Source organism: Nomascus leucogenys, chromosome 12 (assembly GCF_006542625.1).
Source record: "Nomascus leucogenys isolate Asia chromosome 12, Asia_NLE_v1, whole genome shotgun sequence".
NCBI classification, from domain to species: Eukaryota; Metazoa; Chordata; class Mammalia; order Primates; family Hylobatidae; genus Nomascus; species Nomascus leucogenys.
Window position 1 is genome coordinate 56,673,407 of NC_044392.1, and position 16,408 is coordinate 56,689,814.

Below are 16,408 nucleotides of genomic sequence, written 5' to 3' on the forward strand. Positions count from 1 at the left end.
CTGACCGGTGGACTAAACATCCAGTCCAGCCCCTCGCTAACCCCGAGGAAGAAGCCTGGAGGCAGAGGGAGGAGAAATGAGACCAACTCAGGCCGGTGGCCATGGTAAGGCCTGAGGGTAGGGGGCGCAGTGCCTGGCACACGAATGGCACTTTATTTTCTGAATAAATGACTGATTACTTGGTTCATCTCTGGGAACACTGAGTTTGCTACTGAGTTGCCCCATCAAACTCTTGGTCCACAGGTCAATCCCCAGCTTCAATATCTCACCCCACGATCGATCGACCTCTTTCGCTGAAGTCAGGAGTGACAGCAATTAACTCCTGCGCTGCAGCGTCCCCAGGGCCAGATGCCACGTGAGAGACCCCAGGCTGGAGCGAGAACTTGAGGGCCCAGAGCTCTGGGGCAGGGCGGAGGGATAGCGACCTGGGGCCTCCGCTGCTTGCAGGCCCGGCTAGGGCGGCTGTCAGCCACCGGGGAGAGGCGCTGGCAAGAGCCAGAGAGGATCCCCTGCAAGAAATATATCGCGTGCTGACACTTTTACGACCCGGGCCGGCTTACAGTACACAGGCCGGTGCACAGCTCCGCTTTCCTCTGCCCAGCTTGACATCACATGCTCGCCCCGGGGCTGCCACTTGGAGTCAGGAAAGCCCATATATTTCCCTCCTCAGATAGGCCTAGTGGTTCTCGTCAGGTGCAGAAAGCCAATAAATCACCAGCGAAGTCTCCGTGTATCTATCAGTCAGGAGCTTGTCATCCTCCAGCCTTGATCCACATGAAAGCCGGGAGTAGGAGGGGCAGGGTGCAGGGAGGGGGGAGCAGGGGGGCGCGGGGGGGTGGGGCGCGGTCGGGCCTCGGACACCTGGCAGGGAGCTAACGGGAGGGCTCGGGGAATCTGCAAATGTTCACAGTTCCAAGGGACCGCGGGGGAAATTGACACCTCCTCCCCCTACTGCTTGTGCTTCCTTTCGCTTTGAAGTTCTGTGGCTCCGCACTGGAGTCGGGGAGGCAAGTCCTCCAGTCTGGGGCTTTTAATATTCATATCACGTCCTCTTTGCAGCTACTTTGGGAGGAATGAAAGCTACACAGGACCTCCCCACAATACAAGGTGGGGTGGGGGGTTTCAACCCACACTGCCCCGTCTTGAATCGCCATGGATGACCAAGTAGTTGAAACACGACTGGGGATTTGGGTGCCAGTCGTTCTAGGCAGAAGGGCTCTCTTGGGTAAGTCCCTTTTCAGTCCTCAGTGTCTTCCAGATAGCAGTATAGTATCTGTGGAAACCGATGGACCTTGGTTTAAATCCCACCTCTGACACGTTCGCCTTTTGGATTTAGTACATTTACGTATACGCTTCACTTTCAATTTCCCCATGTCTAAATGGGAATACAAGTCCCTATTTCACAGAATTGGTGTGGGAATTAAATGCGGCATATGTAGCAATTGCTCAGCACTGCATTTCATGTAGTAAAATCATGGAAAGGAGATAGTTGCATTTTAATTATTTTCCTGATCTATGAAATGTTGGTTTGGGACTAAAGCCATTCTAGTTTTCAGCTGCTCGCCCTGAGCCGATAGTGCAGCTTGGGCACTGGGCGCTACAGGTGCGCGGCTCCCACTCTGCCAGGAAGGCCTGACCTCATGCTGCCATTTACCATGAGGCTCCTGAGCATCATAGGTCAGCGAGGTCTGGCTCTGCTTTTGATGAGTGCCTTTCTTTGGAGCCATTCAGGGGGCCTCTTTCTATGTCCTGGTCACATCTGCATGAGAAACACTACAGGTCGTTGAATAGGAGACCCCATGTCTCACACTGAGAAACTGAGTCTTCAAAGATAACAAGGGAAGGGTTCTTGATCACATGGTCTGCCATGCACCTGGGACTGGAACTCAGCGGACTTTTCCCATTCTGCAGCCACACCAACATGTACAGGTGTTACTGGAAAGGGGTCCCCATCCAGACCCCAAGAGAGGGTTCCTGGATCTCACGCAAGAAAGAATTCTGGGAGAGTCTACAGAGTAAAGTGAAAGCAAGTTTATTGGAGAAGAAACAAAAGAATGGCTACTCCATAGGCAGAGCAGCCCCAAGAACGGCTGTATGCTAAATGAGGGATGGATTATTCATGAATTTTCCAGGAAAGGGGCAGGGAATTCCTGGAACTGAAGTTTTCTCTTCCTTTTAGACCATATAGTGTAACTTCTGGACATTGCCATGGCATTTGTAAACTGTCTTGGTGCTCTAAGGAATGTCTTTTTTGCATGCTAATGCATTATTATTAGCGTATAATGTGCAGTGAGAAGGATCAGAGGTCACTTTTGCCATCTTGGATTTGGTGGGTTTGGGCTGGCTTCTTTACTGCATTCTGTTTTATTACTGGGGTCTTTGTGACCTGTATCTTGTGCCAACCTCCTACCTTATCCTGTGACTAAGAATGCCCAACCACCTGGGGATGTAGCCTAGCAGGTCTCAGCCTCATTTTACCCTGCTCCTATTCAAGGTCGAATCACTCTGGTTCCAATGCCTCTGACATAGGTACTACATTCACCATGTAGAGGAGCAAAAGCAGAAAGTTCCCTTAATGGACTGCATTTCTCTTTTTTAATATCTCTCACTCAAGAAACAGTTTTTTATAATCTACTCTGTGAAAGCCACCTGTCACTCACCTCTCTGTCTTCAGTTTCTTCAGTTGTAAAATGAGGGGGCAGGAATACCTGTGTTTTTCAACTGGGAGCTATCAGAATCTGGGGCCAGGATTGTCATGCACATTGGAGAATCTTTAGCATTTGGAGCTTCAGACATTAAATGCCAGCAGATCCCCCAGGCGTTGTGACAATCAAAATGGTCCTCGTGTTTCCAAAACCCTTGAGTTGAGAACCACTGGATGATCCCGTTTACTTTCTAGTTTTAATATTGTATCAATTGAGGAGTCGTGGTTCAGGTACTACCCAATTACCCCTGCTGTGACTTTGGCTAAGCTCTTTAACCTTCTTCTTCTTTTAAATATCTGTATCATGGGAATAATCAAACTTGTCCCATACTGTCTATGTTACAGAGCTGTTGTGAAGATACGATGACAAGAAAAAAAAGTCGATGTGAAAACATTAAAGTAGTCTCTGAAGGTAAGATACCATCATTATTATGCAAAAGTTTTTTGCAAAATAATTTTTATTGTATGAAAATAAATAATTATCCTTAAATTTTAACAAATAATTACAATACCCTTTAAATCGATTTTCTTTTTTTATAAAAAAGAAAAGATTGGTGGAGCCAAGATGGCCGAATAGGAACAGCTCCTGTCTCCAGCTCCCAACCCGAGCGACACAGAAGACGGGTGATTTCTGCATTTCTGCTAGAGGTACAGGTTTCATCTCACTAGGGAGTGCCAAAGAGTGGGTGCAGGACAGTCGGTGAAGCGCACTGTGCACGAGCCAAAGCAGGGTGAGGCATTGCCTCACTCGGGAAGCGCAAGGGGTCAGGGAGTTCCCTTTCCTAGTCAAAGAAAGGGGTAACAGACGGCACCTGGAATATCGGGTCAGTCCCATCCTAATACTGTGCTTTTCCAACAGGCCTGGAAAACGGCACACTAGGAGATTGTGTCCCGCACCTGGCTCGGAGGGTCCTATGCCCACGGAGTCTCGCTGATTGCTAGCACAGCAGTCTGAGATCAAGCTGCAAGGCCGCAGTGAGGCTGGGGCAGGGGCGCCCGCCATTGCCCAGGCTTGCTTAGGTAAACAAAGCAGCCAGGAAGCTCAAACTGGGTGGAGCCCACCACAGCTCAAGGAGGCCTGCCTGCCTCTGTAGGCTCCACCTCTGGGGGCAGGGCACAGACAAACAAAAACTCAGCAGGAACCTCCACAGACTTAAATGTCCCTGTCTGACTGACAGCTTTGAAGAGAGTAGTGGTTCTCCCAGCAGGCAGCTGGAGATCTGAGAACGGACAGACTGCCTCCTAAAGTGGGTCCCTCACCCCTGAGCAGCCTAACTGGGAGGCACCCCCCCAGTAGGGACAGACTAACACCTCATTCGGCCGGGTACTCCTCTGAGACAAAACTTCCAGAGGAACTATCAGACAGCTGAATTTGTGGTCTCACGAAAATCCGCTGTTCTGCAGCCACCGCTGCTGACACCCAGCCAATCAGGGTCTGGAGTGGACCTCTAGTAAACTCCAACAGACCTGCAGCTGAGGGTCCTGTCTGGTAGAAGGCAAACTAACAAACAGAAAGGACATCCACACCAAAAACCCATCTGTACATCACCATCATCAAAGACAAAAAGTAGATAAAACCACAAAGATGGGGAAAAAACAGAGCAGAAAAACTGGAAGCTCTAAAAAGCAGAGCACCTCTCCTCCTCCAAAGGAACGCAGTTCCTCACCAGCAACGGAACAAAGCTGGATGGAGGATGACTTTGACAAGTTGAGAGAAGAAGGCTTCAGACGATCAAACTACTCTGAGCTACGAGAGGAAATTCAAAACAATAGCAAAGAAGTTAAAAACTTTGAAAAAAAATTAGAAGAATGGATAACTAGAATAACCAATGGAGAGAAGGGCTTAAAGGAGCTGATGGAGCTGAAAGCCAAGTTTCGAGAACTACGCGAAGATTGCAGAAGCCTCAGTAGCAGATGCGATCAACCGGAAGAAAGGGTATTGCTGATAGAAGATGAAATGAATGAAATGAAGTGAGAAGGGAAGTTTAGAGAAAAAAGAATAAAAAGAAATGAACAAAGCCTCCAAGAAATTTGGGACTATGTGAAAAGACCAAACCTACGTCTGATTGGTGTACCTGAAAATGACGGGGAGAATGGAACCAAGTTGGAAAACACTCTGCAAGATATTATCCAGGAGAACTTCCCCAATCTAGCAAGGCAGGCCAACATTCAGATTCAGGAAATACAGAGAATTCCACAAAGATACTCCTCGAGAAGAGCAACTCCAAGACACATAATTGTCAGACTCACCAAAGTTGAAATGAAGGAAAAAATGTTAAGGGCAGCCAGAGAGAAAGGTCAGGTTACCCACAAAGGGAAGCCCATCAGACTAACAGCTGATCTCTCGGCAGAAACTCTACAAGCCAGAAGAGAGTGGGGGCCGATATTCAACATTCTTAAAGAAAAGAATTTTCGGCCGGGCGCGGTGGCTCACGCTTGTAATCCAAGCACTTTGGGAGGCCAAGGCGGGCGGATCACGAGGTCAGGAGCTCGAGACCACGGTGAAACCCTGTCTCTACGAAAAATACAAAAAATTAGCCGGGCGTGGTGGTGGGCGCCTGTAGTCCCAGCTACTCGGAGAGGCTGAGGCAGGAGAATGGCGTGAACCCGAGAGGCGGAGCTTGCAGTGAGCCGAGATTGTGCCACTGCACTCCAACCTGGGCGACAGAGCGAGACTCCGTCTCAAAAAAAAAAAAAAAAAAAAAGAAAAGAATTTTCAACCCAGAATTTCATATCCAGCCAAACTAAGCTTCATAAGTGAAGGAGAAATAAAATACTTTACAGACAAGCAAACGCTGAGTGATTTTGTCACCACCAGGCCTGCCCTAAAAGAGCTCCTGAAGGAAGCACTAAACATGGAAAGGAACAACCGGTACCAGCCACTGCAAAAACACGCCAAATTGTAAAGACCATTGAGGCTAGGCAGAAACTGCAGCAACTAACGAGCAAAATAACCAACTAACATCATAATGACAGGATCAGATTCACACATAACAATATTAACGATAAATGTAAATGGGCTAAATGCTCCAATTAAAAGACACAGACTGGCAAACTGGATAAGGAGTCAGGACCCATCAGTGTGCTGTATTCAGGAAACCCATCTCACGTGCAGAGACACACATAGACTCAAAATAAAGGGATGGAGGAAGATCTATCAAGCAAATGGAAAACAAAAAAAGGCAGGGGTTGCAATCCTAGTCTCTGATAAAATAGACTTTAAACCAACAAAGATCAAAAGAGACAAAGAAGGCCATTACATAATGGTAAAGGGATCAATTCAACAAGAAGAGCTAACTATCCTAAATATATATGCACCCAACACAGGAGCACCCAGATTCATAAAGCAAGTCCTGAGTGACCTACAAAGAGACTTAAACTCCCACACAATAATAATGGGAGATTTTAACACCCTACTGTCAACATTAGACAGATCAACGAGACAGAAAGTTAACAAGGATATCCAGGAATTGAACTCAGCTCTACATAAAGTGGACCTAATAGACATCTACAGAACTCTCCACCCCAAATCAACAGAATATACATTTTTTCAGCACCACACCACACCTATTCCAAAATTGACCACATAGTTGGAAGTAAAGCTCTCCTCAGCAAATGTAAAAGAATAGAAATTATAACAAACTGTCTCTCAGACTACAGTGCAATCAAACTAGAATTCAGGATTAAGAAACTCACTCAAAACCGCTCAACTACATGGAAACTGAACAACCTGCTCCTGAATGACTACTGGGTACATAATGAAATGAAGGCAGAAATAAAGATGTTCTTTGAAACCAACGAGAACAAAGACACAACATACCAGAATCTCTGGGACACGTTCAAAGCAGTGTGTAGAGGGAAATTTATAGCACTAAATGCCCACAAGAGAAATCAGGAAAGATCCAAAATTGACACCCTAACATCACAATTAAAAGAACTAGAAAAGCAAGAGCAAACACATTCAAAAGCTAGCAGAAGGCTAGAAATAACTAAAATCAGAGCAGAACTGAAGGAAATAGAGACACAAAAAACCCTTCAAAAAATTAATGAATCCAGGAGCTGGTTTTTTGAGAAGATCAACAAAATTGATAGACCGCTAGCAAGGCTAATAAAGAAGAAAAGAGAGAAGAATCAAATAGATGCAATAAAAAATGATAAAGGGGATATCACCACCGATCACACAGAAATACAATCTACCATCAGAGAATACTACAAACACCTCTATGCAAATAAACTAGAAAATCTAGAAGAAATGGATAAATTCCTCGACAAATACACCCTCCCAAGACTAAATCAGGAAGAAGTTGAATCTCTGAATAGACCAATAACAGGTTCTGAAATTGTGGCAATAATCAATAGCTTACCAACCAAAAAGAGTCTAGGATTTGATGCATTCACAGCTGAATTCTACCAGAGATACAAGGAGGAACTGGTACCATTCCTTCTGAAACTATTCCAATCGATAGAAAAAGAGGGAATCCTCCCTAACACATTTTATGAAGCCAGCATCGTCCTGATACCAAAGCCTGGCAGAGACATAACCAAAAAAGAGAATTTCAGACCAATATCCTTGATGAACATTGATGCAAAAATCCTCAATAAAATACTGGCAAACTGAATCCAGCAGCACATCAAAAAGCTTATCCACCATAATCAAGTGGGCTTCATCCCTGGGATGCAAGGCTGGTTCAACATATGCAAATCAATAAATGTAATCCAGCATATAAACAGAACCAAAGACAAAAACCACATGATTATCTCAATAGATGCAGAAAAGGCCTTTGACAAAATTCAACAACCCTTCATGCTAAAAACTCTCAATAAATTAGGTATTGATGGGACGTATCTCAAAATAATAAGAGCTATCTACAACAAACCCACAGCCAATATCATACTGAATGGGCAAAAACTGGAAGCATTCCCTTTGAAAACTGGCAAAAGACAGGGATGCCCTCTCTCACCACTCCTATTCAACATAGTGCTGGAAGTTCTGGCCAGAGCAATCAGACAGGAGAAGGAAATAAAGGGTATTCAATTAGGAAAAGAGGAAGTCAAATTGTCCCTGTTTGCAGATGACGTGATTGTATATCTAGAAAACCCCATTGTCTCAGCCCAAAATCTCCTTAAGCTGATTAGCAACTTCAGCAAAGTCTCAGGATACAAAATCAATGCACAAAAATCACAAGCATTCTTGTACACCAATAACAGACAAACAGAGAGCCAAATCATGAGTGAACTCCCATTCACAATTGCTTCAAAGAGAATAAAATACCTAGGAATCCAACTTACAAGGGATGTGAAGGACCTCTTCAAGGAGAACTACAAACCACTGCTCAACGAAATAAAAGAGGATACAAACAAATGGAAGAACATTCCATGCTCATGGGTTGGAAGAATCAATATCATGAAAATGGCCATACTGCCCAAGGTAATTTATAGATTCAATGCCATCCCCAACAAGCTACCAATGACTTTCTTCACAGAATTGGAAAAAACTACTTTAAAGTTCATATGGAACCAAAAAAGAGCCCTCATCACCAAGTCAATCCTAAGCCAAAAGAACAAAGCTGGAGGCATCACGCTACCTGACTTTAAACTATACTACAAGGCTACAGTAACCAAAAGCATGGTACTGGTACAACAGAGACATAGATCAATGGAACAGAACAGAACCCTCAGAAATGATGCCGCATATCTACAACTATCTGATTTTTGACAAACCTGACAAAAACAAGAAATGGGGAAAGGATTCCCTATTTAATAAATGGTGCTGGGAAAACTGGCTAGCCATATGTAGAAAGCTGAAACTGGATCCCTTCCTTACACCTTATACAAAAATTAATTCAAGATGGACTAAAGACTTACATGTTAGACCTAAAACCATTAAAATCCTACAAGAAAATCTAGGCAATACCATTCAGGACATAGGCATGGGCAAGGACTTCATGTCTAAAACACCAAAAGCAATGGCAACAGAAGCCAAAATTGACAAATGGGATCTAATTAAACTAAAGAGTTTCTGCATAGCAAAAGAAACTACCATCAGAGTGAACAGGCAACCTACAGAATGGGAGAAAATTTTTGCAACTTACTCATCTGACGAAGGGCTAATATCCAGAATCTACAATGAACTCAAACATATTTACAAGAAAAAAACAAACAACCCCGTCAAAAAGTGGGCGAAGGTCATGAAGAGACACTTCTCAAAAGAAGACATTTATGCAGCCAAAAAACACATGAAGAAATGCTCATCATCACTGGCCATCAGAGAAATGCAAATCAAAACCACAGTGAGATACCATCTCACACCAGTTAGAATGGCCATCATTAAAAAAGCAGGAAACAGCAGGTGCTGGAGAGGATGTGAAGAAATAGGAACAATTTTACACTGTTGGTGGGACTGTAAACTAGTTCAACCATTGTGGGAGTCAGTGTGGCAATTCCTCAGGGATCTAGAACTAGAAATACCATTTGACCCAGCCATCCCATCACTGGATATATACCCAAAGGACTATAAATCATGCTGCTATAAAGACACATGCACACGTAGGTTTATTGTGGCACTATTCACAATAGCAAAGAGTTGGAACCAACCCAAATGTCCAACAACAATAGACTGGATTAAGAAAATGTGGCACATATACACCATGGAATAGTAGGCAGCCATAAAAAATGATGAGTTCGTGTCCTTTGTAGGGACATGGATGAAACTGGAAAACATCATTCTCAGTAAACTATTGCAAGGACAAAAAACCAAACACCTCATGTTCTCACTCATAGGTGGGAATTGAACAATGAGAACTCATGGACACAGGAAGGGGAACATCACACTCCAGGGACTGTTGTGGGGTGGGGGGAGGGGGGAGGGACAGCATTAGGAGATATACCTAATGCTAAATGACGACTTAATGGGTGCAGGAAATCAACATGGCACATGGATACATATGTAACAAACCTGCACATTGTGCACATGTACCCTAAAACCTAAAGTATAATAAAAAAAAAAGAAATAAAAGGTATCCAAATAGTAAAAAAAAAAGAAAAGAAATTATTGTAGGCAGATAGAGAGGAAAAGGGGTCCTTGTGAAGGTTTTGCTATGTTTAAAGCAGCTCTAGAAAGATTTCTTGCCTAGCAGGAAAACGCTGGCTCTTAGATCCAGGCTGGCAAGCTTTCATGTGTGAATGCCAGCCATTAGAAACTGTGTTCACCCAAATATGGTGATTCCCACCATCTTCTTCCTTGTTCCCACATGTGCCTGGCAACATGGCTGTCCCCATATATCCCCATGTGTGTAGAACATTATGGTGCCCTGCATTTGCATATTAAAAGGCTAGGGGGGGAGGGCCAGTTTTTTCTGCAGGCTACCTGAATGACATGCCTCGTCATACCAATCCCCTGAGCCCTATGCAAATCAGACACCACCTTCTCCAGCCTCCTCATATAAGCAGCCACTTTTCCGCAGCACATGGAGTTTTCCCTTTGTTCGAATCCCCTGTCCCTCTGTCTCTGTATGGGGGAGCTGTTTTCATCTTCCTTCGTACTTGTATATTAAACTTTTATCTCCTTAAAACCAAAAAAAATAAAAATAAAAATAAAAATAAAGAAAAGAAAAGAGATTAAAAGGGTAAATGATTTACCCAAGGCTATGAAGCTAGAATTTGAGTTCAGACTGACCGACCACAAAACCTGTGTGCTAAATAGTGTCCTCTATTTCTTGTTCATGTGGGTCAGAAAGGGCTTGTCCCCAGATCAGCACATTTTCTGTCCGTAAGTGAGTTACGTAGGAAGCTATTAGATTGTTGCTTATCGGGACTTCCCATCCAGGGGAGCTAGTGATCTGAAGAAGGGCTCTCATTTTTGAAGGGAGGTGAGTCTTACTTGTTGCCTAGGCTAGAGTACAGTGGTATGATCACAGTTTACTACAGCCTCCAACTCCTGGCCTCAAGTGACCGTCCTGCCTCAGCCTCCTAAGTAGCTGGGACTACAGGTAGGCATCACCATATGCCTGGCTAATTTATTTTTTATTTTTTTAGAGAGGGAGTGTCACTACATTGTCTAGGCTGGTCTTAAACTTCTGGCCTTAAGAGATCCTCCCACCTCAGCCTCCCACATAGCTAGACACCCAGCAGAGAAAGGCTCTAAGCCACTCTGCTCAATTGCCTCCCTTAGCGTGACTCTCACTTTTTGGTTTCTTGTGCCTTCTCCACTTCCTCTGTGACAATGAAGCCTTCTTAAGTTCACTTAAATCTTTAGTATATCCCATTACTTGCACACAACTCTTTGCTCCTGCTGTCTACTCTAAACGCACACACACACACACACACACCTAGAACCAGGGTTGCCAGATTTACCAAATAAGAATGAAAGATTCCCAGTTAAAATTGAAGTTCATATAAACAATACATTTTTAGTATATCTCAAATATTGCATGGAACATACTTACGTTAAAAGTTATTCATTTTTATCAGAAATTCAAATTTAATTGGGTGTTCTGTATTTTATCTGACAACTCTAACCGTAACTCATACTACAGTGCTCCCCAGCCTCGCTCTGCCCCTTAGACAGAGAGCAAGAGAGGAGCAGGGCTCTGTATGAGACATGATCAGAGATCTCCAGAACACAGAAGTCTCTGTCCTAAGGGCATTTTCAGTCTGGCTGAGAATACAGAAGTCGTAAGAGGCAGCTGCTTGACATTTGACTTGCATCTCATGTCAGCACCCTCTGGGAGTCTCACTGGACCACTTCCTCTCCTGCTACCCACATCCACTCATCCCTTACTCCCCTCTCCTTTTTACATCCTCTCAGATATTTTCTTTTCTCTGCATCTCCAATTTTGGTCCACTTTCTCAACAATTTGCAATTCTCCTAACTTGGCTTCCTGTTTCTATTCCTGATACTGAATGTTCTCTACCCTCCACACCGACATAAGGCAGATTGTGCTTTCTTTTAAAATAACATGCGTCCTCTGATGAGTGTAGTCATCTACATTAATTACAGAAATATTCCCACAGGAATATTATAGAAAATTCCCATAAGAATACAGAAAAAAAATTGCAAAGTTCTCATTTCCTACACCAAAAAAATCCAAGCTTTGAGACCGAGTGGTCATGGCCCCTGAGATCTGGCCTTTCTTGACTATCCTGGCTCTGCCTGACATAGTATAGCTTACAGCCCAAACTCGCTCTACACAACCATGTTCCAGTTCCCTAAATAACAAGCCATGCTTTTTGTCTGGTAGGCCTTTGCGAAGCCTTTTTCTTCTCCTCCCTGGAAGCGGCTTCTTCCATTACCCACCAGTGGACTCTTAATTATACTTCAGAACCCAGTTCCAGTGTTATGTCCCTGAACTTGGCTTCCTGAAACAGTCTTAGCTATCTCCTTAGTGCTCCTAAAGTCATCTGAGCTTACACAGTCCTTGCAAATACCTTTCTTGCAGATATTTAAAAAAAATAATGTGTTGCAATTATTTATTTCCACATATATCATCCCATCTAAACTTAAGATCCTTAAGGGTAGAGACCATGTATCTCTCAAGCCTAGCAAAATGCCTCATGCAATTAGGAGCTCAATAAAATGTTTGTTAATCATTAAATTACTTAAATAATGGGGCCATTTATTTTCCTGTGTGTTTTATGCATTTCACTGATGGCCTCACACTAATTGTCCTACCAATGAAATGCTGGTTTAAATGCTGCTGTTACTTAACACTTGTCAATCCCATTAGATTATAAATATTTGTGATCCCCCACAGTGTATCTTTCAGGGCTAGCCATAAATAATCGTTGAATGACTGAATTATCTTCCTGCAGACCTAGTGGATGATGCAAATGGTTAAAAGGTCCCAGATAACGATTCAGGGACTTGGGTTCCGTCTCTGCTTTTCCAAGCTGAGTACATTACTATGGCTCTCTGGGCCTTGGTTTCCTTGCCTATAAAACGTGAGGGTGGGTCCAGGTCATTTGTTGGGTCCTCTAAATTTTTAAAGGGCAATGAATTTATAAATAATCTTATCAGTTGTGACTTGCTAATAAGCTGCTCCTTCTGTGTTCATGGGGGTTAAAAGGAACTAATGTTTGTTGCATACCTGGTATTTGCTAGTCAGCCCCTGTCCTAGGAACTTTCCATGTTTCCCCATTCAAGACAAGAGGAGAGCATTATGTGGCACAGGTGACATCTGCAAATCAGAGCATATTCCTCTGCACCCTCATCTACTCCCACATGTTGAATATTAAATACTGTATTAAAAACCTCATGAATTTACCCAAATGTGTTGATTAAGTGGATTGCATTTCCTAATGTGGGTGGGCCTCATCTAATAAGTTGAAGGTTGAAAAGAACAAAAAGGTTTACCCTCATGTGAGTAAGGGGGAACTCCTCCTGCCTGAGCTCTTGAGCTGGGACACTGGCCTTTTCCTAACTTTGGACCAAATTGGGGTTTTCTTGCGTCTTAAGTCTTCAGACTGAACTATGCCTTTGGCTCGCCTGGGTCTCCAGCTTGCTGACTGCAGATCCTGGGACTCCTCAGCCTCCATAGTTGCATGAGCTAATTACTTATAATAAATCTCTCTCTCTCTCTCTATCTCTGTGTGTGTGTGTGTGTGTGCGTGTATATACACACACACATATATATGTATACACACACACACACACACACACACCTTGTTAGTTCTGTTTCTGTGGAGAACCCTGATTAATACAACCTGTCAAGCAATGATCAGCCAGCCAGATATCAAGGGCTCTTGCCAAGTTTAATAGCTTGGGAGAGGAATTCAAAGCCTGCCCTGTTTCTACCCTCCTCTGGCCCACCCATCTCCTTGGATGACCTCAGCAGGGCCAGTCTTTGACTTCAGTTTGAAACCCCCTTTCCCCTGCCATCTACTCTCTGTAGATATTTTCCCCTGCTAACTGTTCAATGTCGTTCCATTCTGATTTAGAAACTTCTTGCAGAAAAGGGAGCTACCTCAGATTTCCACACTATTATAACTAATATATCATCATCGATTATAATAATTACACTATAATGTTAGTGCTAATGGCTAACATTCATTAACTAAGTGCTGTAAATGAATAGTCTCATCTGCTCTCACAACAACTCTGTGTAGTAACTACTGTCAGGCATGTTATAGGTGATAAAATTCAAGCACAGAGAAGTTAAATGCTTTTCTCAAGATTCAACAGCAAGTGACAGACCTGGGTGTGAATTCAGTAAACTTGATTCCCATCTTGGGCTCTTCAACAGATAATCTTTAAAGTCTCATTTCACCCTGATATTCCCCAAGTCTCTAAAACCATTCATACCATGGCATGAGTTGCCTGCCTCTACAACTCTGTATTAGGCCCCAGGTTTCTAGGGCCTGTACTGCTGCTAGAAAGTAGCAGAGGTTACGTAAGCATGGGGGAGCAGAAAGAGACTGGGCCCGGGAGCCACAAAGCTTGAAAATGAGCCTCCGCTACATGGCAAGCCATCTGTGGGAACTTGGGCTCATAAACTCTGAATCTCAGTGTTTTCTTCTCTTAAATGGTAATAATCACGATCATGCCTGCTTCTCGTAACCCACAGCACTATTCTAAAGATCAGGAGATCAAGGGCATGTGAGAGTGCTTTGTAAATTGTAAAGTGCCATACAAATAAGAATTATTATTGTTTCCAGCTGGAGTTGTCTGGGCCTACTTCAATGAGGGCATTATAAATGATTGATAAAACTTTATGTGGTATCTGTATCTGTGCTTTAAGGGGGGAACAAGTCTTAAACCAAATGGCTAAAAACTCTGGTATGGAATGTTTGTTGCAGCACCCTAGACAGAAAGATTTGGGCACATGAATAGGGATTGGGCCCAGATCCAAGATACTGGTCAGCTTAACTTAGATTCCAGGGTTAGAAAGTGCTATTAAATGTTGATTGCTAGTTAGTTATTCACTGAACAGATCAAAGAAAGTAGTAATAGAAAATGTGTATTTGAGTGCTTACCCTATATCACACATTGTTCTAAGTAGAGAAGGGAAAGAACAATGAAAGAAGGAAGGATGGATGGAAGGAAGGGAGGGAGGAAGGAAGGATGGAAGGAAGGGAGGGAGGAAGGAAGGATGGAAGGAAGGGAGGGAGGAAGGAAGGAAGGAAGGAAAAAGGAAGGAAGGATGGAAGGAAGGACAGAAGGAAGAAAGGAAGGAAGGGAAGAAGGAAGGAGGGAAGGAAGGAAGGGAGGGAGGGAGGGAGAGAGGGGAGAAGGAAAAGGGAGGGGAGGGGAGAGAGGAGGGGAGGCAAGAAGAATATATACTGAGTACTCCTCAGGTAGATTATAATGAGACCTAAGGAAGGAAATGACACAGATCTGGAACCAAATAATCACCAAATAAAACATGTATTGAGGGAGTCAAAAAAAGATCCTTGGTCTATTTTTGCCTGTCAAGAAGTGCATGTTCACTCTCATGTGTATGAACAACAGTGGAGCCACAATACTGTAATAAAAATTGAAATTGGGTGCTATGGAAATACAGAGGAAGAGTGAAGGTGAGGACTGGGGAAGGCCCTCTGGCAGAGATGATGTCCAGGTAAATCTTAGATAATTGATATGGTCTAGCCAGGCACAGAGTCAGGAAAGGAGGCATGAGACTGCACAACGCAAGTGCAGCTATAAGGAATTAGGAGGTATTAATATTACAATTACAAAAGGCAATGTGGCAGAGGTCAGACAGCAGGCCAGAGGTTCAAGTAGGGTCCAGGCCATGTGTGCTAGGACACCTCTGTGACAAGCCAAAAAGTTCAGGCTTTATTTTGTAGGTGACAGAGACTCACAAGTGGTTTTAAACATGGTCGGACTTGTAATTTAGACTATCTCCTCTGACTAGAGTGGGGAGGGTAGATTTGACAGGTGGAGGTCAGGGCAAGAGAGAGAAGAATGGTCAAGATTCGATTCCACTAGTCCAGGCAAGTCTTTACAGAGCCAATGAGGAAGACGAAGAGATATTTAGGAGGTATTTTTATAAGCATTTCGTGATTCACTGGAGTGGGGTGGCAATGGAAGGTTTCTGGGCTGATTCTTGTTTCTTGGTTCAATAACTTGAGAGTCTGCTGTGCTACTAACAGAGGTATGGAATGCTAGAAGAGGAGCAGTTCTGGGAAATGGACTTCTCCAGAAGCAGATGGGAACAATAAATATGAAACTCTGGGAAGCAGTGAGGGATAAAGATGGCTATTTGTTTTGTTAATAAAAATTGTTTGTTAACTACTAGATGTTGATATAAGGCTAGGTACTAGACTTGGAAGTCAGGACAAGACAGGTCATGTTGCAGTAACAGACTATCCCCACATCTCAGTGACTTAATGCAAAAAAGGTGTTTATTTCTTAACTCATACTGTCAAGTGTGTGTTATTGAGGGAATCTGTTTCCCATCATTACTTAGGGACTCAAGTTGACAAGGTTGCATCATCTTGTAACTTCAGTATCTAGAACATGAGTGCTTCTCAGTCACTTGGGAAAGAGAAGAGAAAGACTAAATAATCACACCTATCCCTTTTACTCCTCAGCCTGGAAGTGACACAGATCATGTCTGCTCACGTTTTATTGACAGAATTGGTTTTATGGCCCCACTTAACTGCAGGGGCTGAGAAATGTAGAGGTGCGAATGTAACTTGTGGTGAGCGTTACTGTCTCTGCTGCATGTCCTCAGCATATGGGAGGTGATTAAATCTGAAAGAGAAAGG